The sequence below is a fragment of the Sceloporus undulatus genome, chromosome 7 (assembly GCF_019175285.1).
Source record: "Sceloporus undulatus isolate JIND9_A2432 ecotype Alabama chromosome 7, SceUnd_v1.1, whole genome shotgun sequence".
NCBI classification, from domain to species: domain Eukaryota; kingdom Metazoa; phylum Chordata; class Lepidosauria; order Squamata; family Phrynosomatidae; genus Sceloporus; species Sceloporus undulatus.
The window spans coordinates 47,341,298-47,364,764 of record NC_056528.1 but is presented as its reverse complement, the minus strand read 5'-3'; positions in this window follow the sequence as shown (position 1 = coordinate 47,364,764).

Here is a 23,467-nt window from a genome sequence, read left to right as displayed (position 1 = left end):
ATCACTTGGCACATGGTTAATATGCATACCGCCATTCGTCATATTAGCTAGCCTTGTCACGCTTGTCATTTCTGATTGCAAGGCTGCCGGATTTCTCTGCGCATCCTTCTTTGTCTTCATGTGAACTCATCGAAAATAGGAGTTGGGCAATTTTAAGAGGAGGGATGGCAGAAAAATGAAAGTTGGCTGCTAAATCAGTTGTTGAGTCAACAGATTGGCAAGATCCATTGACTTGGTGGGCACTGCTTTATTTGGGACTAATTTGATCGAGGTCAAATAACTAGCAATCACAGTCCTCATTTACAGCACAATTAAATGATTCCCTTTTCTGGCATATACATGAGATGAGATGCTTGTGCAATGCACATGTGTGTAGTGTGTAGACACAAAAGATGCTTCAGGAATTCCAAGTGTGAATTCCGACACAACCCAATTTTACCTGTATCTCCCCAGACCAATATGCAGATGACAACTTTAGTTATGCACCACCTTTTCGGCTCTTTGAATTTCCTAACCCTGTTTTCAGCTCAAAGTATCACATTGCATTTTTAAAAAGTGTACTTTGGGAGAAAAACCATCCTGGCATTATATATTAATGCAAATTTTGTGCAGATTAAAAATTCACAGATTAATGTGGAAGTGGGATGGAGCAGACATATGAGTGAAAACATGCAAAAGCGACAAGAATGAGAAGTAAAGCAATTTGCTTATCTATATAGTAGGCCCAAAACTTTAAAATTAAGGACAAGTGAATGTGAACTGGATATAACTTTAGCTTCCAGGCCAAGATGCAAAGTCAAGCATGTATAGACCTTGAGGCCCATGTTAGCCTGACGTTTTTAATTCATTCCACACAACACATACATACCAAAAAAAACCCCTTCTCAAATCTAATCCTCACTGCAGAAATGATGCTGTTTGACCCTGCTTTAATTGCCATGGCTCCATCCTATGGTATCCTGGGATTTGTAGTATTCTGTTTGGGCTTTGGTTTGGTTAGGCTGATCAGACCAAATTGGATCTACTCTGAATTTCAATTCCAAGTATTTGGGCCTTCGAATTGCCCTATATGGGAAAATGAAAACAACTATAACATATACATACATATATATATATATATATATATATATATATATGTCAGCACAACTGCTGGGGTCCAACAACCCTTGTCAGCAACTCAAACGAGTCCTGGGGTTAAGCCAGACCCTTGGAGCAGAGCTGGCAAATTTCCAGAAGCCGAAGCGTGGCTCCAAAGTCCAATTGGGATGACAGCAACTGGATATCTTCCAGGAACTGCAGCAGTGCAGGAACCTCCAGGGACATACATCACTCTGATGCTGTAGCTTCTTCTGATAAACCACCAGAGAAACAAAAGTCCCCAAAGTGTCCTTTATTAACAGTGCTATAATACAAAACTAGATCTCTCAAACTCCACAACATACCAATCCAAACTCCTACTTCAAACCCACACCACACACTTGCAACCCCTGGGCTTATATAGACTCCAGACCATGTTGTCTCCCAAACCCAGTGAGTTCAGGTGTGTAGCCATGTCATGTGTCTCCTCTGCAATCCAGACACATGTTTCATCAACCATGGCTACCTGCACTTGGACACTGAAGAGTCCTTGACACAATGAGCTTCAGCTGTGCTAGATCAGCCTTGCCACTCTGCTGAAGGCTCATGGCCAAACACACACACACATCAAGCATTTCCCTGTGTGCTGTGTTTTAACCCTTCAAATCCTGACACACACACACACACACACACACACACACACATATATGAAATTTGTCAGAGCAAATAATCCCTGTCAAATTTCAGACAGGTAGATCTAGGGATTTTTCTGCTAGTCGTCTTTAAAACTGTTTCCCCCCCTCTCTCCAAATGTGTGTGTGTGTTAAAGCATGTACAGACAGCTGAGCACTCAGCCCTGACAATTCACGCTGTTTCTTGCACCCCGGCGTCCGCGATGCATGTCGATAGATTGTCCAGTAAGAGCCTAACTATGTTTGTGTAGCTGACACAAACACAGTGTGCGCACACACTCACATATATGCACAGAAAGGAAGAAAATAGTTAGGCATATTTCCCAAACTCAGTAAAGCACCAGACTAAAGGAGATGTCATGCTATAGCCATGAACCGCATCCACAAGGCTCAGAGGTCCAAAGCCTCTCTGCCTCTAGCTTTGGTTTCCAATATAGCAAAGAACGGAACTAAAGGACAGATGTAATGTTCAAAATTAAAGCACTGTACTAAGAGGCTGTATAGTAGGAGGGTAGGCAGACAGGCAGAAATATGCTGCTAACATTTAATAGGGATGGAAATAATATTTTTAAAACATGAGCAAAACAGTCCAGAAATTGAGGAGGGAGCCAACTTGTTTTCTGCTGCTCCAGAGACTAAGACCCGGAACAATGGATGCAAGCTGCAGGAAAAGGGATTCCACCTCAACATTAGGAGGAGCGTCCTGATAGTAAGGGCTGTTTGACAGTGGAACACACTCCTTCCTCAGAGATTATAGTGGAGTCTTCCTCCTTGGAGGTCTTTAAACAGAGGCTGGATGGCCATCTGTCAATGGGGATGCTTTGATTTAGATTTCCTGCATGGAAGAATGGAGTTGGACTGGATGGCCCTTGGGGTCTCTTCCAATTCTATCATTCTATGATTCTATGTCTTAAAAGAGTCGAGAACCTCTAATGAGAAGACTTCTGGACTGACAAGGATCTTTGCAGGGCAAAACCTATTCTGCACAAAGTTCACATCTGCTTGTTTTGCACAGAAAATAATATTTGCAAGCAGAAATATGACGTCCTGCACAGAAAATCTCATTTCCCCACCCAGAAAATAATTGGGGATTTCTTCTGCACAAAACTTAGTTGAAGCTGAAGGCTTTCATGGTCAGCATCCATAGATTTTGTGGGTTTTTCGGGTTATGTGGCCATGTTCTAGAAGAGTTTCTTTCTGATGTTTCGCCAACATCGGTGGACGACATCTTCAGAGAATGCTTGCCTGGAAAGAGTTGGGTGTATATATACTGTGTGAGCCTGGGAATGCAGGAGTGATTTGCATGTATATTGTTCTGTTGCTTAAATGCGGTCAATTTGCAATTAAAACAACATTATCTGTGCAACAACAGCATTCTTAGCACAGGAAATGATGCTTTTTTGTGGAAGTACTATTTCCTGGACACGACTTGCTGCTCCCTGTGCTAAAAATGCTGTTTTCCATGCAAAACAACCACAGGCGCATTTTGCACAGGACAAGCTCTTCCTGAGCGAACATGGACATTTCCATACTACTCAATTCAATTTTTCACATACATCATGCCATTTACAAAGATGCAAATCCCCAGCTGTATGCGAGATACTGTTGTTGTTTTTAGCTGCACACTGTTTTACTCTATTTTGTGAGCTGCCTCAGGTCCCACGACAACCAAAATGTGGGCTTTAAAATAATTAAACAAGCCAATAAATGACTGACAGATTTTACCCATTGGTTCCAAAGTTGCAAAATGTCAACATAACTCTAAGTATCAGTTTTGCTCAAAATCACTGCATGACAGCTCATTCAAAAGCAATGTGTGTGTGTGTTTGTGTGTGTAACAAAATCATAAATCTAAAGTGTTTGCTTGTGAGTTACACAAAGCCGCCGATAGATTGGGTTCAGAACCTTGCTGCGACCTTTGGGTTTGTCTCATTGTTCCTAGTTGGGCAACTTTGTGCTCAAGCTTACGGATTTGGATCGTGTAACCCAAACACTTGAAATCTTAATAGAGATGGAAAGATACAACACATCTCTTCTTTGTTGTGGGTTTTTCTTTGTTGGAGATGTTTTGGTTGTGTTGGAAACACGAAGCTGAAGATAGGGAAGCTTTAGAAATCCAGTCTTTGTTGCTTAGGGTGTGAATTGACCTGTTCTGTACCTCTCTGCATGATGTCTGGATGGGAATGAAATCATTCTTTGGATTTTGCACGTCTCCAAATCTTTAAGTGGGATAGAAATGAATTGAAAATATAATGTAATGAATTTAATATGATGAATAGAAAAATAAATGGCCATGAGCAACGCATAATCATGCAAAATTGTGCCGCGGCTGCAACTTCTCTCTTACTTCCTTGAACAGAATACAGCCATTCTGCATCATAAAATAATATCCAACTACGTCTATAAGGGAACTTGCATAGGAAAAGACAACAGGTTGCCTGGCCCTTGTTGTTGTTGTTGTTGTTCTAAATGACTGAACGTTGACTAAAATTCTTCTAAGCATGTATCTTTTCCCTCACTTCAACACCTTTCTATCTGTGGGGTGTTTGTTTGTGACGTACATTTCCATAACTTAATTAAAGCCAACCTTATTGCTAAATCACCTTAATTTTATTGCACTGGTTTTCAGATTCGAAACACTGTTTCCCAAATAATGCAATAAAAAGAGGGAAGGTTCGTTACAGTATCCGATAAATAATAAGGTAAAATGTGTGATGCAGCCATAAAAAAAATCAATACAAAAATAATTCACTTATGGGTGCAAAGATTTTGGTTTTAACTATTTGGCTACCTTTCCTAAGGAAAACCATTCTGGTGACTCAGTAGTAGGGATGATGGAGAATTTGGCTCAGTCTGCATTTTTAAGTGAAGGTTTACACATCCGAAGCTCCCGGGTGAATCAAGACTTCAGACCTAGCATTCTTTATATGTTTTGATGCAATGCTTGGGGTCAAATTACAAAGCCAATTGTGCATGCTGGGAGAAATGGATACAAAATGTGCATGCGAATAAACCTGCTCATGAATGTCCATGCATTTTTAAAACTGTAGATGCAAATGTGGAATCGGGATAGAATGGACTTATGACAGAATGGATGCAAAACTCGCATGAACCAGAAAGAGGCAGATTTCACCATCCTTGCTCAAGGCATGCATTTTAGGAAGAAACCCAATGTTCGATCTGGTTTTTGGTTAATGCAGCAATGAGAGGCCCTTTGTGACCCTGCAGATGGAAACAATGCAGTCTTCTACATATTCAATACTGTGTCCTGTTCAGCCTTTGGAAATGTTTTATTCCTACTCCATGCTGTAGGAGATTCATAATCTCTAGTCATTTCAATTTAGTATAATTTGATGTTTTTTCACAACTGGTGGGGTGCAAACATTCAGCTAATTTGTATTTGGGAGGTTGTCTCAGAGGAGAACAAAGGTGAAAGAGTGTTGCCTACAAACCAAGGGGGAAAGGAAAGCATTTGCTTGAACCAGGACCACCTGAATCCATACTGGCCTTTCTAGGGAATTAGGCAATGAAGAATCACTTGGAAATTCCCCGCGGTTTTACGCCAGGGAATTTCTATGATCCAAAACACACTGAAGGAATAATCCAGTTTGAGACTGCTTTAGCTGCCCTGGCTCAGTGCTAGTGAATCCTAGTAATTGTAATTTATTGTGGTACCAGAGCTCTCTGACAGAGAAGCTAAAGGTCTCACAAAACTACAGTTCCCAGAATTTCCTAGTATTGAGCCAAGGCAGTTAAACCGGTCTCAAAGTGGATTATTTCTGCAGTGTGTTTTGTACCTATCTCAGGTAGGCTTGGTTTAGTGGACCTTCCCTTCATGCTTATCCCATTTGCTGCTGCATTGCAGATTCCAGTTTGAGGCCCAGATGGAGGCCATGGCAACCAGACACCGCAGCCTCCAGAAGGACCAAAAAGAACCAGGTGGAGTTTTTTTTGCATCCTGGAAGGGGCGTTACAGCTGTGCTCATGCGCCACGATGACGCCCCTTCCATGTAACACCTTTTGGGCACTGTGCCACACAGACATCATCATGACATGCACCGTATGGATGGGCATGCACCATAATGGTGCCCCGGTGGAGAAAGAAGGGCTTGGAGCATTTGAACACTCAGCCCTACCAAAGCCCTACGGCGCACACTGGTCTGTCGAGCCCTAAAGTTGTGGCCATTTTTACCCCAGTGCTGTCCTACACCATCTTTCATAGCATGAGGGCAATGGAGAACTTATTCTAAATGGGTCATCACACAATGGATGAAAATCCAGCAGTTAAATCCAATGGGCCTGTAGTGCATCGAAGTTCCTTTAAATGACTGATAAATCTCCCCAAGGTCTTTGTCTCATCTGTCTTGTAAGAACTCTGAAAGACTATGTTTCACCTCTTCTTTCAAACTTTTGTCGCTATGGCAGCCACCGTTCAATGTACGATTCTCAATCAAACATATACAGCTGAAATGGAGGGGGGTTGAATTAGGAGAGGAGGCTTGATGTCAAACTGTTCTGACAAATATCCGTTCCAAGCATTTAATATACTTTCATTTTGATGCTTTGGGAAAGAAACCCAGTCTTTCACTTCATTGAAAAATGGCTGGATAAGGAGGGACGGGGAGAGATGACTTGTCTTTTTAAAAGAGAAGGAAAAGGCATTTGTTTTGCAGTGTGTGTGTGTGTGTGTGTGTTGTGAGACACTGCACTTAAAATAAAAGCCACCTTGATCATCTTTCCTAATCCTGATATATTGTCATGGGATGGTGGGCAAGCGAAAGTTATCCCCAATGCAAAAGCGAGTGGCAACATTTCAACTGTGTGATCTTCTAAAAATAACATCTGGGGGAGGTTTTGAACTCGACGCTCAGAGACAATTGGACACAATGGAAGCAGGCAGATAAAGCCAGGGACAGTATGCCACAGTCTCTCTCTTTCTCTCGCTCTCTGTTCTTTATTTCTGCAGTTCCTGCACAGGAAATTCAGGAGGCCTTTGGGGGGCATCAAGAAATGAGCGTTTGATTTTCTACTTTGAGAAAGCTAGCAGGTATTCAAAAAGAATGGTAGGAAAGGGAAAGATATTATTTCCATTTACTTGTTCCAACGGAGGGTTCTGTCTGATAACATTTTCTCGTACCTGTGTGAAATGTTGTACCATCTCATGTTCACTTAGACCCACCATTGTTGGATACTTCTGTGCCTCTTCAGGCCTCAAAAAGTGTCAATGGAATGGATCAGACACAACAGATGTGACATAATATAAAATGGGATCCAGCCATTTTTGGGTAATCGAAGGAATCTAGATCTGTCTGAAAACTCCTGGAGAAGTTATATTTCACATTACTTTCTTAATCTGACATTATAATTTAATATATCAGTTAGTGCATGTAACCTATAGTCAAGTTGACAATCCTCTGAATATTTTTTGCAACCAAAGCCATAGTATTTCACACAGCAGATTATTGGATAGATTGTAAATTCTAAAGCAGCCTATTCCTGCATTCCCAGTATCCCAGTATCAAGCAGAAAAATCCCAGCAGGAGCAAAGTCTGGAGTAGCTCTCAGACGTCTCTCCCCACCAAAAGAGGTTGGCATACAAAAGAGGTTGGCATACAACCCACCAAAAGAGGTTGGCATACAACCCAGACCGTTAAATGTTTTAAGGATGTTGATGATCAAGGGCTTTAATCGGCTGAACCACTGACGAACCATTGACAAATCATCCTCTCTTCACCTCTCACTCCCTTACATTGTGACACTGAATGTCACAAGCTGAGTTGGTTGTAAAGCAAACACATCCTCTCTTCAGGCCAGTATTAATGCACTGCCATTTTTTGCTTTTACATTTCCTCTTTAGTTAAACTTGAGCAGATTTAGTGGATTGGTGCCCTAACTCAAGGAATCAGAAGTACATGAAGACTGATTCTCAGTCGCTCTTTAGGGTCCACCATGTCTTGAAATGTTATGAAGAGCAAGGAGGGGGAGGTGTAACCATTGTGGCTCCATATGGCAGTCAAAGTGTAAGACTGGCAGTCCCATTTTTGGAATCTCAATTTGGCTTTAAATCCAGATCAAGTTGGACTGGGTCTGGATTAATCCAGATGAAGTTGAGCCTGGAGCTTAGTCAACAAACCAAGCCATGAACTAAACTGGGGGTCTTAGCCCTAATGTGGATGTAGTGGAGATGTGTGCCAAAACAGGGCAGTTTAGGAGAGACATACAGAGCAAAGCATACAGGGGATACCCATAAGAAATAGTTGCCAAATGCACTGATGATGACAAGTATTGTTTCCCCAGATTATCAGTGTTTTAGCTGTCTACTCTAGCAAGGGATTAACAATAGGATTGAAACCCTAGTCTTCTAGGAAGAACAGTGTTTGCAATACATATAAAATCCCCATGCATTCTCATTTCCCCCTTTTTGTGCAAAGTACTCTCCTATTGTACAGACTGTCCTTTTGACATATTTTCCCCACTGTGACAAGTATGTATGGTTTGGAGCGAGAAGGATCATATTCCATGCCACACACTCCATTAGCTGAGTTGCTTTCCCATATACTGGGAGGTACTATGATTTACTGATGGAAAACAATTTCAGGGAAGTTTTGAAAATCTTGCTAAAGTTATCCATTTTACAGTTCCTGAAGAGTTTTGTCAAGGCGTCACACACAACCTGCCCTAGAAATCCTCACTTCTGCAAATGATGCAGTAAGTTTGCATGGAACAACCCACCGGAAGAAATTCAACAGCTCACTACTCGACCCAAATTCAAAACAGCCTGAATGAGGAGCCTCCTCTAAAAAGTCTATCCAGATTTTATATTTAAATTGATGTTTGTTTTAACTGATGCTGTGTATTTTCAATTGATGCATGTTGTATGATATATATGAATTTGTTGCTGCTCCCTGCCTCAATCCAAGGGGGAGAGGCAGGTAAGAAATAACAACAACTTACTTGTACCATCTTTCTAAGACAGGTATGAAATAACAACAACTTACTTGTACCAACTCTCTAAGGTTTTGTTGCCTACTATTTCTGTATTAGTGACAGCATGGACTGAATCTGGAACCTTTTGCATGCAAATAATGTGCTCTTCCAATGAGCTACAGTCCTTCCAAGGCAGTCTTGATGCCGGTTCAGAGCAAACGAATCTTTTCCACCTCAAGCATCTCATCCCACCCATCTCCATAATGATTCACATCTTCTCTAGACCAGCTATCCTTCTCAAGAGACCAGCTGGCATCTCCTTATGGATAGCCACCAAAACACAGATGGCGTTCCCCTTGTTGCCATTAAAAGATGGCTGTTGCATTTCTCATTTCCTCTCATCTTGTCACAAATTAACCCAAGGATTGGTCATAGAAGCAGATGAAAACCAGGGAGTGCTTTTGGCTCTCCTGTTTCTGCCTGTGGATTGAGGCAATTAGCTGAAGATGTTACATATCAGCAAACGGTTCCTATCATTATTTCCCATGTGAGGCTTTTGCAACCGTGTGCATTCCTGCAATGATGAATCACAGATCTAGTAAATTTCCTGTTTGGAGCAGAAATGAAAACTGTCTTACAGATAGTAGGGAGACCGACTGTTGATTTATTATTTCCTGCGGCAAGATCTATTGCTAAATATTGTGAAATCACGCCATATAAATCAAACGACGTCTGATTAATAAGTCCTGATATGATTGTGCAGACTTCAGGGGGATGATGGAGAGGGAGTTGCAGAAGGGTGCCCTTTTGGCGACAGTTCTTTACACATGCCCTGGGAGCAAGTTCCACTGAATTGAGTGAGGTTTTCTTCTGGATAAATAGGGCTGCATTATTAATTTGCCTTTGCTGCCTTTGGAAATTGTTAGGAATTCTTCAAAATTCAAGAAGTCCAAAATATTGTGGCCAGAAGGCTGAGTAAGGCCAGTTATAGGGAGCATATAACTTTCTTATCAATACATCTTCATTGGCTACTGGTTTGATTTTGGGCACGATCTAAAGTTCTGGTCATGATGCATTAAGCCCCATCGAGTTTAGGTCTGGACTATCTGAAAGTTCAGATCTCCACATAAAAACTCACCAGAGGTTTAAGATGAATAGGAGAAGGCTTTCTCTCAGTCCCATCATCATCATCATCGTCGTCGTCGTCGTCGTCGTCGTCGTCGTCGTCGTCGTCTTGCTTGTGCACAGCCATCATTCTGTGACTGTTTTGCAGAGCAGTCTATGAAAGCCCTAATGATTGCTCCACTTGTTAATAATATGGATGAGGCAACTAGAGACTTTTGTTGCAGAGAGACCTGGCAACATGGTTGTGAAATAAAAATATGATGTGAACAAAACTGCTATAGCTGTAACATTCATACAGGACATAAACTTTATAGCGGGGGAAATATATATTTGATCATGTTGTTTGTTTTACATTTATTTTCTTCTCTGCTCCCCTGTTCTTAAGGGGGAGAATAGCAATTGCATTATAGCATCCAGCAGCTGCTGAAGCAATCAGTGTATGCCTTTAGTATTTCCCTCTGAAATCCATGATTATGTGTGCGATGTTATGTTCCAATATGCCGATAGTATGGATTTTTCCAACTTCATTTTGTATTCAGGCTTTACAGTGTGCATTATTAATTGAAACATATTTATAACCAACTTCTCATAAGAAAACAGAATACATGGAATATCAGATTTGCAACATGATTAGTATTAAATAGTTCATGGCAAGACAAAAGGAATGGAAACCAATCTCAATAAAGACGAGAGGCTTCTTTGAACTGAGCATAGATGGATCAATTCAATAGTTCAGGCAGCCTATTCCCCCCCCCCCCCCCGTAGATGAATACAGAGATAAGAATACAATTCATCCTCTACATTCATTCTGGGGGAAGGATTTGGAACAGAATGGGGACTTCCGGCAGCATTCCGAAATGCAATAAAATGTGTCCTTTCCCCCATTCCATTCCCATCATGTCCCCTTTCATTCAGTGCCATTTGCGTTCCTGGAGCCCCATGCAATAAGCTCCTTAGTCAAAGCTTAAAAGAAGGTATCCATTGTGCTAAAGGTACTCTGGCAATAGGGACTGGCACCTTGGACAGCTCCATTAAACCTGAACTAAAGTCGCTGATGCACTGGCATCGAAGCCACCAGCTGCTGTCATATAGGGAAACGCCACACTCTACGGCTTCAAGAGCCATCTTTGGCTGTGTTTTCAGTGTATCTTAGTCAGGGTAGAACTGCAGTTCAATAGTAGAGGGGCGTCTTTGCATGGAGAATATCTTATTCAGTAAATCTTATTCAAATCCTATCCAGTTACAGAAAAGAAAGAATAATGCCTGAAATCCTGGAGGAATTCAATTGCGACCATTCAGTGCTGACAATATTGGGCTAGAGAGACCATCTACAGTGCAGAACAAATCCAGTTTGACACCACTTTAACTGCCATGGCTTCAAGCTATTGAATTCTGGGGGGCCGAACTTTGGTGAGATATTTACCCATCTTTGTCATGGTGCCACAACAAACTGCAACACTTAAAACCCCTTAGCATTGAGCCATGGCATCTTTTAGGGAACGGATATGTATATTATGCAAACCAAATCACACGTTCCTAAATGTACTGGGCTCCAATCATGAATTGCTTTCAATGCTGTATTACATCCCAGACGGGGCAAAGTGGATAAGCTTGTGCTTTAAAAAAACACTGCAATAACAAACTGAAGCAAATTTCCTTTACATGCCCAGAGTGGCTATTTTAATCTGTTTGTTTTTGAGGCATAAAAAACTTTCAAGGCACTCACTATCTCATAAATGTAAGTACTGTAATGAAAATGCTTGAACAAATAGCAGAAATTGCAAAAAGTATCCAATCCAGAGAATAAGTATGTTTCGATTTGCGCATAAGTCTATGTGAGCTGCTGATCAGGTCAGTTGCTTCAACATGTGCAGCAAACAGTCCTTGAGCAAACGTGAGCATCCCTGCCTAAAAGGATCTTTTAAGAGCTATAATTAAAATGCTCTTTTAGCTTGCCTTTGCCATAGTCTTAAAAATGACAGCATATCAGTTCTTCATCATGGTTTTCAAGTACGAGGGAAGATCGAGGTTGGAAACTTTGGCCGGCTGCTGAATACATAACGCTAACAACTAGTGATGTGAGATCCAGTTGATTAATTTGGAAAGGAAATTGGTCATAGAATGGCTAAGTCCTAATATTGTTTTAAGTGGATTCATAAAACTCTTTTGAATTTTGAATCAATAGCTGAGAAAATTCGGTAGTAATGAGCTCATTTGTATGTAAATGAATGTCACACCATCCTGTTCTGGTCTCTCCATGTTTTATGGTACCCTTTTAGATGTCACTAAGAATAGGACTGAAAGATAAATCTTTTCAGGAAATAATCCTTTTTGAAAAAACCAATTGAAATGCAAAGACTTCAGGGGCAGGTTTTTCATTTTAGGTGTCTTATTTATAGACTTTTATCAAACTTTTTTCTTTTTTACCCCTGAAAGCATATTGAAAGTCTAGCTTGTGGGTCAAGTAGAAAAGGATCAAGGTCCAAAGGTACACATGGACTATGGCCTGGGACAGACAGGCCAAAAGTGGTGTGCTGCCATTGCCGATAGTAGGGTTTGGGAGCGCACTGTAACCGCATGCTCTCAAACCCTAGCATGTAACAGTGGCATCTTGTCCACATGGGCACCACCATGATGACATAAGCGATGTGCACCATAAGATGTCGCTGTGCATAGCTTACATCACTGGTGCGCCAATGGCCCACCCATGATGTGCTCCGGGTGCCTTAAAAAGAACTCATTTTCCCAGGTACTTTTTGAGGTGGAGTTTGGCTGCTGTGGCATTTCTTTGGAGTAAAACCAGACACCTCCAGTCCACTGTTTCGGGGTGATATGTACCACACCTAAGTTATGCATATAAGGTCAGGAGCACAGAATATAAGAGAGTCCTTTTCATATTGGGTGAGGAGGAGCCCTGGTGGCGCAGTTGCAGCCACAATGTTGTGAGTTCGATCCCAGGGCTCCAAGGTTAACTCAGCCTTCCATCCTTTCATAGGATGGTAAAATGTGTACCCAGCTTGCTGGGGACAATTGGCTTACAGATTGTAAACCAGTTAGAGAGTGCTGAGTTCACTATGAAGCAGTATAGAAATGTAAAGGCTATTACTATGATATAAACCTATGACCCAAGGGGGAAAGATGCCCATGCATTCAGCTGGCGCAGATCGTGTGATTAGTTGTCCTTGAATTGCAAACCTGAAGAATCCTAAACCTTCTCATCAAGTCCATTGTCAAGATGGCCATCAAAAACAGCCCTGAGCTAACAGCAATTCCAGGCAGGATTATGGTGGGATCGATACTTGCTGAATAATTAAAATTCAATACCTCTATGTAAGGAGCCATATGTATGCACTTACTCTGTGGAATTACAGACTATATGTATATATGGTTTGGAAACCTTTGCGGTGCAGTGGTTAAAGGCTGGTCCTGCAGCCACAAGGTTGTGAGTTCGATTCCCACGGCTCCAGGGTTGACACAGCTATCCATCCTTTCGAAGGTCGTTAAAATGAGTACTCAGCATGTTGGGGGCAACTGGCTTACAGGTTGTAAACTGCTTAGAGTGTGCTCAGTTCACTATTAAGTGGTATAGAAATGTAAAGGATATTGCTATTTGGAAAAGCCTTCTTCATATTAATCACAAGGTGCTTTGCATTGTGCGGTTGTTTGGAGCTCTCTGGCTTTCCTTTTACAGTCCCAATACACTAAGTATGACCAGCATCCTAAAACATTTGCCATCTAGTGATTTGGTAGCACATTTCATCCCACCCCCCTTAGCACATTTTCCTTTCAAAAAGTAAAACTTGGGAACGAAAGTGTTGCTGTTTTTGTATGGTTTTTGTTGTTGTTATAAACACACCAAACAAATGAAGTGTGCCCAGGACGCTGCAGGGGACTTCTCCCAAAATGTTCGCCGCCTTTGATTTAATCTATTTTAAGGATGTTAAATCTTGAAATGTAGTCTTAAAAATACAACATTAATGGAGAAATTAAGAAGACGTTTCACTCGAGTGGGAGTTTTGCCTGAAGAAACCCAGAGTGCATAAAACAGTACATGCATTGTTTTAATGAATGTCAACATTAATTGACATTTGTTTTGCTTCGGAAAATAGTAAACTCCCATTGCCAATAAGACTTGAACCTAAAGAGGGAAACAAGCACATGAAAGTCAACAGGGCCAAATTTTCCCAGAATGCTTCCTTACCACATTGTCTTGACTGGTTAATTCAGGGCTCCTTCTTAGGTATCCAATTTTTGTGTTTCATAACTGTGTCTTGAGTCGGCCGCTTAGGCACAGTATATATATTTGACTTAGACGTCCCTCAGGAGTTTAGCTTGCGCATCTTCTGATGGAAACTGATCGCTCCCACATTAATGCACAGATAAAACGCAGTTAATCCTTCAACTACCACACCTCTCCAAATTTTGTAATGCAGGTCATGGCTCAAAACACACACACACACACACACAGAGAGAGAGAGAGAGAGAGAGAGAGCGTGTATCGCAAGATAAAATATGTTTTGCAAAGCCTGCATTGAGAACTGCATACTTTAAATGCATTACGGGGAAAAATGGCATGTTTTCTGACAAAATGCTATCCAAATAGGAGTTCCTCGTGTGCTGTTTAAGAGCATAGCTTGTCGCTGAAACTTGAATGAATAGATTTGATGGACGTGTTTAAATATTTCTCTCCCGATCAAGATGGCAAGATTTCAGATGTCATCGTTCAAAACCACAAGCAAATGATAAAACTGCAATCTTCCACAATCCTGGGACTCAAGCCCCAAGACAGCATCCAAAAATTAGGAAAGAGACAGATTAAAAACTTGGTTCACTACAAAATGTAAAAGTTAAAATATAACCAATAGAGAAATAATATTTTAAGGCCACAATTACCATCAGATCCAGCCATTACACCCAATAGCTGGAAGTGATACATATTTTATTCTGGGGGACACCATTTTGAGGAAGTCTAATTCTCTCTCATCCCATTTTCTCCTCTTCTTCTAGCTCTTCCCAAATTCACTCTTTGTTTATTTGCTTTTTTATTTTCTTAATGTTTCTGGATCTCAGGTCCTTCTTCTCTGAACCTCAGGAAGAAGAGGAAGAATCTGAAGGTGAGAATGGTGCCTTCAAAAAAGGGTTTGTGACCATTTGAGTGTAGTCTTCATTTCTTAGCCATGTTATGATGGAAGCCAAACCAAAGCTCTCAGACTCACTCTTTTCATTGTTACGTAGGAAAGAAAGAAATCTGAACAAAGAGCAAAAGTCACTCCCCAACCCACCTTGTAATCCCTGAAATAACAAAGTTGTTTCCAGATTTTTGTAGGAGGAAGACGAGTCTAGATGCATTTGTTTTCTTGTCGGCGGATGCTCTGCATGGATGTGACCTATAGAGAAGTTCAAGGGACCCTAGAGTTCCTGGCAGGTACATGTCACAGCATGGTCAGAAAAAGGAAAATAGGCAGATGCATTATTGCAGATCCCCTTAATCTCTGACAATGTGGAAATGGCCAAGTTCATGGGGCTCCTCTTCTTGCAAGTCTTGTTTTTCTGGGGGTATCATTTGTAAACATAGGCACATGAGGCACACATATTGCCCGATGCAGGATTTCAGCCATGACGTGCTTTAAAATTTGAATGGCACACTCTGTGAAACTGTGGCTGATGCACAAGATATCATGCTGAATACCATCAACAGGAGCTCTTCACTGTAACATTGCACCAAGACCTACTTATGGTGACCTCAGAAAGGGTCAAAACCCATCCATTTCAGGCTTTGGCACAGAAATCTCAAGGCTTGAGATCATCTCACTTTTTGAAGTGACTTCTCCCCAGATTGTCTCCACCTAGCATTCAGCCACATTGCCTTCTGTCAGTCATTCCTCCACCAATCCTTCTGTTGCTTGCATAAAGGATAAGGACAAAAAGAAGTACAGGCTTTGTCCTGCAGCTGTCTTTGCGCTAACGTATTATCCCCCCCCCCCCCAAATCTTCCTTTTACAATTTAATATGTTCCTAGAACTGCCTTGGAGGAAAAGGATCACTTCTAACATTTCTTCCCTCACCAATGTGACCCTTCTTTACACATATTTTCTCTCTGGCTCCCAATATATTTTTTTTAATACTGTGCTAATTATATTTTCAGATTAACATTGCAGTTTAGCTTAATTGCTTCTTCACTGCATCTGAAGCAATGAAGTCTGTCATTTCTCCCTTTCTGTCTCCTGCTTCCTCCATCAGATTATACACACACACACACACTTTGTCTTGAATAAATACTGCCTTGAGTCCCTATATTGGGGAAAGACACGATATTGCTAATAATGATGATAATCATCATCTCAAGAATTAAAAGAGGAGGAACCAGTCTAGTTCAGGGTCATATACAGAGAATGTGGAAGAACAGATGAGTGGTTGAAGCAGTTGTGTCTAAGCAAAGATAGCGGTTTGAGCAGGGCCAAAAGCAGCCAGGGAGAGACTAAAGAGAGAAGTCTAAAGGCAAGAGGCTGGATGGCCACCTGTCAGGGAAGCTTTGATTTGGATTTCCTGCATGGCAGAAAGGGGTTGGACTGGATGGCCCTTGCGGTTTCTTCTAATTCTATGAACCCAAAGTTCAGAAAACTAGGCAGCAAGACTTACCACAAAGACAATGAAATTGTTCTGCAGCACAGGCAAAGCCTTGTCTGTGCTAATTTATAGTCAACTATAACTCAACCCAGCTGACTGCTTTATCCCAGCATTTTCTTTTTAAGGCAAACCACACATTTTCTTGACTTTTTTCTTCTTCTGTCATTTTATACTGTGACATTCTAAAGGCTGAAGTAGCTTAGCATTGAGTTCCCACATCAAGATCAGCATGTGATGTTCGGCCTCCGTTGCCACCGTATTACTACCAGCCTTTTTTGGTTAGGTCTCAAGCCTGTTATCTGGGTTTCCCATTTCTCATCTGAAGAAGTCTCCTCTAGGTAGGACCTCACAAACATGGAAATGGCCATGTTTGGGAGAAGGCAGTACTCCGTCAAAGTGGTTTTGGAGGCTTAGCATTGAGAGATGGTGCTACATAATACACATATGTGTCTCATCTCAGCCATTGTGTTGTCAAAGATGAAACATTAAGGCAAAAAAAAAAAAATGTCATGCTAATGCAGAAGGAGAGGTGAGTTCACCTTGGTTTTTGTCACAATTGGCTTGGCTTTTATTACCGTTATAGCCATAACTTGGAGGGTGATTCTCACCTGTATTCTTAAAACTGTCTATCAGGTCATAATATTGAATTCTCCTTCTTCTCAGTGTGAAGTTAAGCTAGAAGAAAGCTATGGCGTCATTATGTTGGCCTTACATTTCAGCCGTGCATTTTGAGCCCCTAAGGTTGCGCATGAAAAAAAGGAATCTGAGTTTCGGCGAGATGAATAACTGTATTCTTCCTTTTCAACAGAAACCAAATAGAATGAGTAGCAGGTGACTATTATGACTCGGCTTTCCTTGACATGATTTCTGATTTTCATTAGTGGGATCCGGAGTACAAAGTTGTCTAGATCATCCTTCTCCAGTGCAAAACAAAATTTGTTCCAAGTTCTTGTACAATAAGAAAAAAATGATTCTGCACAAGTACAGTCAGAGGTGTTTAATGTGAGTCTTTTATTTAGCAGGGATGTGCTTGTTTAAATTATTGGTTCCTCCAGGGAAGAATGAGCAATTTAAACAATTTTCTCTCTGCTGCATGAATGTCTCTGAAAATTGTAAAGTTTTAGCGACGTCTCATAAGGGGAGAAAGCCTCCACCTTCACACACGCCTCTTTTCTGCCCTGGCACAAGTTACTTCCAGGGGCTAAATGTGGCTCATAAACTGATCTATCCCTTCCTTCCACTTAAAGATAAGATGTCCTCCTAAGGCCTGGAGTTCCTCTATAACAGGGGTGGGCAACTGTGAAAGACTCCAAGAAACATTGAATGATTCACCCCTAAATGAGTGTCTGTGTGTCCTCAAGTGGCCTGTTGACTTAGGCCTCATTTCCACTATGGTTTAAACTGGATCATGATTCGGTTTAATCAAGCATGGTTGCCACTTAATCTGAATGGCTGAAACAATTTGGAAAGGGTGGCCATGCTTTTGTCCCATTTAATCGACGTCAAAAAGACACTGGTTTCCCCCCCGGTTCTTTTGAGCTGAATTGATTTATTCTGAAATAAATTGATTCAGCTCAAGTGGGAACCATGCAGATTCGAATCCGCCCTGGCAGTCCCCAGTCTGCTCTTGCCTCCTCTCCATCCTGGCCTTCATCCCCGGTCTCCTCTTGCCTCCTTCTGCCCTGGCCTTGCCTCGCACCTTGCCTCTCCATCCGCTGGCATGGCTGGAGCATTTGAGGTGCCTCTTGCACAAAGCCATGATCCAAGATCAGGAGGCAGTGGAAGACTCCCAGTGTGGATCGGTGCAAATGTAGTGCAAACCACGTTCTGCTGCTGAACCGAATCATGGATTTGGTTCAGAAACCAACTTACAAATAAGTGGGAATGAAGCCTTACGGTGAACCCATGAATTTCCTAGTGTTTTCTTAGGCAAATAATACTCAGAGGTGATTTGGCAGTGTCTTCCTCTGAAATTTTGCCCATGGCACCTGGCATTCATTAGTGGTCTCCCATCCAAGTACTAACTAGAACTGACTCTGCTTGGCTTCCAAGATCAGACAAGATCCTATGCCTTTAGGGAATTTAAGGCCAAAATTGATGGGAAATGTAAGTGTATTCAGGAAATAATTTTGCCTGAGACCATGAGGACATTTAGATCTTAGGTGTCATCCAATAACAGGAAATGAGTAGAACTCATTTCCTGTTCCTGTTCACGTCCTGTTGTTTTTTTAAATGGTCTGTCCTGAACCTAAGCCCCAAAAGAATTAAAGTACATAACAATCCACTGGTTATCCACTATACCAGGGATCAGATAGGGGATTATCACACGAGGTGCTTACTGCACTGGAATCATTGCCCAAATGCTTCAGAAGTGCAGAGGTGGGATAGCCAGTTGCACTTCTGAAACATCACTGAAGCGCATCCCTCTCTTCTCCCATTGATGAATCATTCATGGAGCAGCCATTTCTGTAATAACAGGAATTTCTGTTATTGCAAAAATGGCTGCTCCATGAACCATTCATCAACGAGAGAAGAGCGGGATGCCTCAACGACGCTTCAGAAGCACCACCAGCTATCCCACCTCTGCACTTCTGAAGTGTTTGGGCAAGGATTCCAGTGCCTTATGTGAAAGTGTCCATAATCTTGGCCTTCCAAATGTTTTACACTTCAGTTCCCAGAAGCCCCAGCCAGCATGGTAAATGTCAAGGAATTCTGGAACTTTGTGCCCCAAAGCTCCCTATTTCTGTTCTAATGTAACAACAGTGATACATTTGCTTTTCATTTTCTTCCAGAGTAATGGAACAGTGGCCCAGTACTGAGTACCATGACTGCTTCAGCCATTGCACAAGTAGATATATGTCCTGATGTCATCCATGGGCTTCTTGTCACTTGAATGGCTCAAGGCCTTTCCCAAAACTGTTCTCTGTCTCTTTTGCATTGAAGTTTCATCAGGGCTTTCATGTTGACTTTCCACCCACTCCTGACGCTTGCTGCCTTGATCCAAGCAACCGTAGCATCTCTAAAAGCTTTTTCACAAACTGTGCAGACTACAAAACTGGCCTTGACAAAGAAGTCTTTAGAGGCTTTCAAGTACAGCAAAGCACATTAATCTTTTATCATATGACCGTCTGAGAAATTCTGTCAAGAGGGAGAAAAAGTGCCTAGTGATAGGACTGCGGCTCTCAATGCAACTTTGGTACGTGTTGGTAAGGTGGAGTATGGAAGAAACTTCAGGAAGTTAGGGCTTTGTCTTATCTTTACCAGCCAAATTTGTCCAGAGGAGGTTTCCTCTGAGGCTGAGAGGAAGGCATAAGGCCATCCAGCATGTTGTCATGGATGAGCAGATTTCCCAGAGTCCTAGTGCAACACTCAAATGGTTCCATCATGCTGGCTTGCAATGAGCTAAGTATATATTATTAAGCTATTTTGGCTCCCATTGCTCTAGAAGCCTTGAGTGATTTTCACAATTTTGATAACAGAGTTCTTTCTATGAAGGGATAGCTCATTATCACTTCCCTAAGATGCTAGTGCCAAGGCCATTTCACAGATTATATTGCAAAACACAGGGGTTTGTCACCAGAAGTACACAAACGAATACCCCGTGCGACGCATCTAATTTTGACTTTCTGCTGATCACATTCACGCTTTACTACGTTTGCAGGTGTGTATGTACATAGCAATAGCTTCGGTGTGAATGTTTTACAATGTAATACCTGTGAAAAGGACCTCAATTAACTGCCTGTGAACAACTGCGATGGAGAGGAGGGTGGGGAGAGAGAGACTTTGTTGGTATTAAAACTAAAACTACCCTGAATTTAGTCAGGCCAGAAAGTTGTAGTCCAACACATATGGAGGGTACCAGGTTGGAGAAGGATGGTTTACAGTATATAATTGTGGTGAGATAGGATATTACACCACAATGATATACTGTAGGCCATCCTTCTCCAACCTGGTACCCTATCTCTCCATTAGGTACCGAGGAACCTGTAAAAGGAATAAAATAAAATACTGCTTCAGCTGCAATACTGCATCCAGTTTTGGGCACAACAATTCAAAAAGGATGTTGAGAAGGTGGAGCTTGTCCACAGGAGGGCGACCCAAAGGGTGAAAGGTCTAGTAACCACCAAACTCCACGAGTATCAGCTTAGAGAGATGGCTATGTTTAGCCTGGGGAAGAGAAGGTTAAGGGGTGATATGATAGCCCTGTTTAAATATTTGAAGGGATGTCATATTGAGGGGGGAGCAAGCTTGTTTTCTGTTGCTCCAGAGAACAGGACATGGAGCAATGGATTCAAATGTAAGGAAAAGATATTCCACCTCAACATTAGGAAGAACCTCCTGGCAGTAAGAGATGTTCTATAGTGGAACACATTCCCTCAGAGTCTGGTGGAGTCTCCCTCCTTGAAGGTTTTTAAACAGGGGCTGGATGGCCATCTATTGGGGATGCTTGGATTGTGTATTCCTGCATGTCAGAATGGGATTGGATTGGGCGGCCTTTGGGTTTCTATGGCTTCTATGATTCTATGATCCAGCAAAATGATTGCACATCAAAGCTTCCCACTATATAGTATAGAATGAGATGTGTGGGTCTGAGAGTGAGCATGCACTAATAAATGGTACAGCAATATTAACAGTCAGGAGCAACAGAGACATTCCTCCCCACCCCTAAATATTTACAGAATATTGTAAGGATCCCTTTTCTGAATGTGTTAATGAAGACCCAAGAAGGGTAGGAAAGATGGATGGGGAGAAGGCATTTCCTGTAGCCGACTAAGCGGCGTGTCTTGCACAAATCCCAGTTATGCCAGAGTCTGCACAAATCTTCAAAAGAGCTCCAGGCAACTGTCAAGGAGAATAGCGGCAAACATGCTCAGGATCTTACAGCACAAACTAGCTGCAGGTTGTTTGGTAATACAGGCAGCTCAAATCCTGAATGAAATGGGATTACAGGATTTTCTGGCTCAGCTACAATGTTATATGGCCACTCTGAGCATAGTAAAGCACGTGGGCAAGCACTTCTGTAACTTTAAGTCCTGACTACTTGCCCTTATATTAATAGTTCCAGTAATAGGCGATGATGTGGGGCTAGTTTTCATTGAACTAGTACATCAGTGTCTCGCCTTGAGCTGAATGAAAATTTTCTGCCAATGTTAATTGGACCATTGTCAGAGCAAGGCAGAAGGATGTCAGTGATATTTTCAGAAGATTGTGGAAGTTAGACGTTGGCACTGAGTCCCTCATCTTTCATGACTTCCAGTCTTATACAATCAGACCTCTCCATAGGTGCACTTGCCTTCTGCAGCTTTGAGCTTACATGGAAGGAAAGCCCCAGCATAAGTAATGGCGTGCATACCCATGCCGTGCACCCTGTGCGCCACCATGAGCATGCGCCCCATTCTTTGCTATGGGGCTTGAGCATGCACTCTTTTCCCCGTGTGTGTGTGTGTGTGTGTGTGTGTGTGTGTGTCCAGAACGGATCCCCTCCATACGGGAGGGCAGACTATGCATTCTCCCTTTGTGTGCCTTCAAGTCATTTCCGACTTACGGCAACCCTAAGGCGACCCTATCGTGGGGTTTTCTTGGCAAGTTTGTTCAGAGGGGGTTTGCCATTGCCATCCTCTGAGACTGAGAGAGTGGGACTTCCCCAAGATCACCAATGGCCTTCCATAGACCTTCTCCCCCCCCCCCCCCCAAATCCTCTCCTAAGCTTGCAGTTGAGTTAAGTTCTTGAACCTTCTCTGAAACATCTCAGTGCATACCTGGGATTGCCCATGAAGGACGTCACATCACATCCTCACATTGGCAATTCCAGGATCTTCAGCTAGGCAGGTGTTTGGTTCATAGGGACCAGTTCTGCCTGCCATAGTTAATGGGGACCAGCTTTGGTTGCTCATCACATGTTATGTGGTACTAATACTGGATGATGGGACATGTAGTCGTAAGTCGATGGCTAAGGCTGGTGCATACATTACTTTGATGTCTAACAAGCAGATGAGAAGGGAGGAGACCGAAGTTTGAAGGTCAGCCTTACAAAAGCAGGTGGTTTGGGGTGAAAGAAGGTGCAGCGTGATCTTGGTTGAATTTATGGGGTGCCAGCTCACTCAAAATTTGAATTACTCTATGTCTTAATTATATTGTGTTAAGACAGCAAACCTACTGAGGGTCCTTGGGCAAGTCACACTCTCTCATCCTCAAAGGAAGGCAATGGCAAACCTCCTCTGAACACATATCGCCAAGAATATCTTGTAATGGGTTTACTATATAGGGTCATTATAAGTTGGAAATGACTTGAAGACATACAACAAGCGAACCAGGGAAGTTGGTTCCTCCTCTGCAGAGCCAGGAAATATTAAAAGTGACTTTCCAAACTGAAAACTGAAGCAAAGCCAAGGCAGTCAACTATGATGAGAAATCAGGCAAGTTGTAGAGGTCCTTTGCATTTTAGGAATGGTCTCTCCTTCCTCTTGGCTTCTCTGATTTAATTACATTTCCGAGAAACTCATCTGGGAACTATTTGTCCAATGAGAATGTTTTCTGCGAACACTTTATTAACAGAATAATCTGCGGAATAGGTTTATTGACCTCATGTATTTTGCCAAGAAAAAAAAAGTTATCAGGAGATATTATATTTCTCAAACAAGTGCCCGGGTGGACATTAAAACAAAACATCTGGATGGCCGTATCCGATTGAGTTCATCAATATTCATTAAGTCATCCATATTAATGTTGCATCCCTCAAAGTGATTAACTTGGACCTCTAAAATATTATTAATTCTGTGAACATGGCGGCATCATTCAGGTCTGCAAATCTAAAGGGAACTGGATGGGATAACTTGATTGACGCAAGATCAAAATATGATCCAAAAATGTCCCTTAAAAATGGACCACAACAAGGCATTTTTAGAAGAGAGGTTAGAGCTTTGTGTGTTTTGCATGCAGAATAGGGATGGAAAGAATATTTGAATATATCTCTATCTCTATCTCTATCTCTATCTCTATCTCTATCTCTATCTCTATCT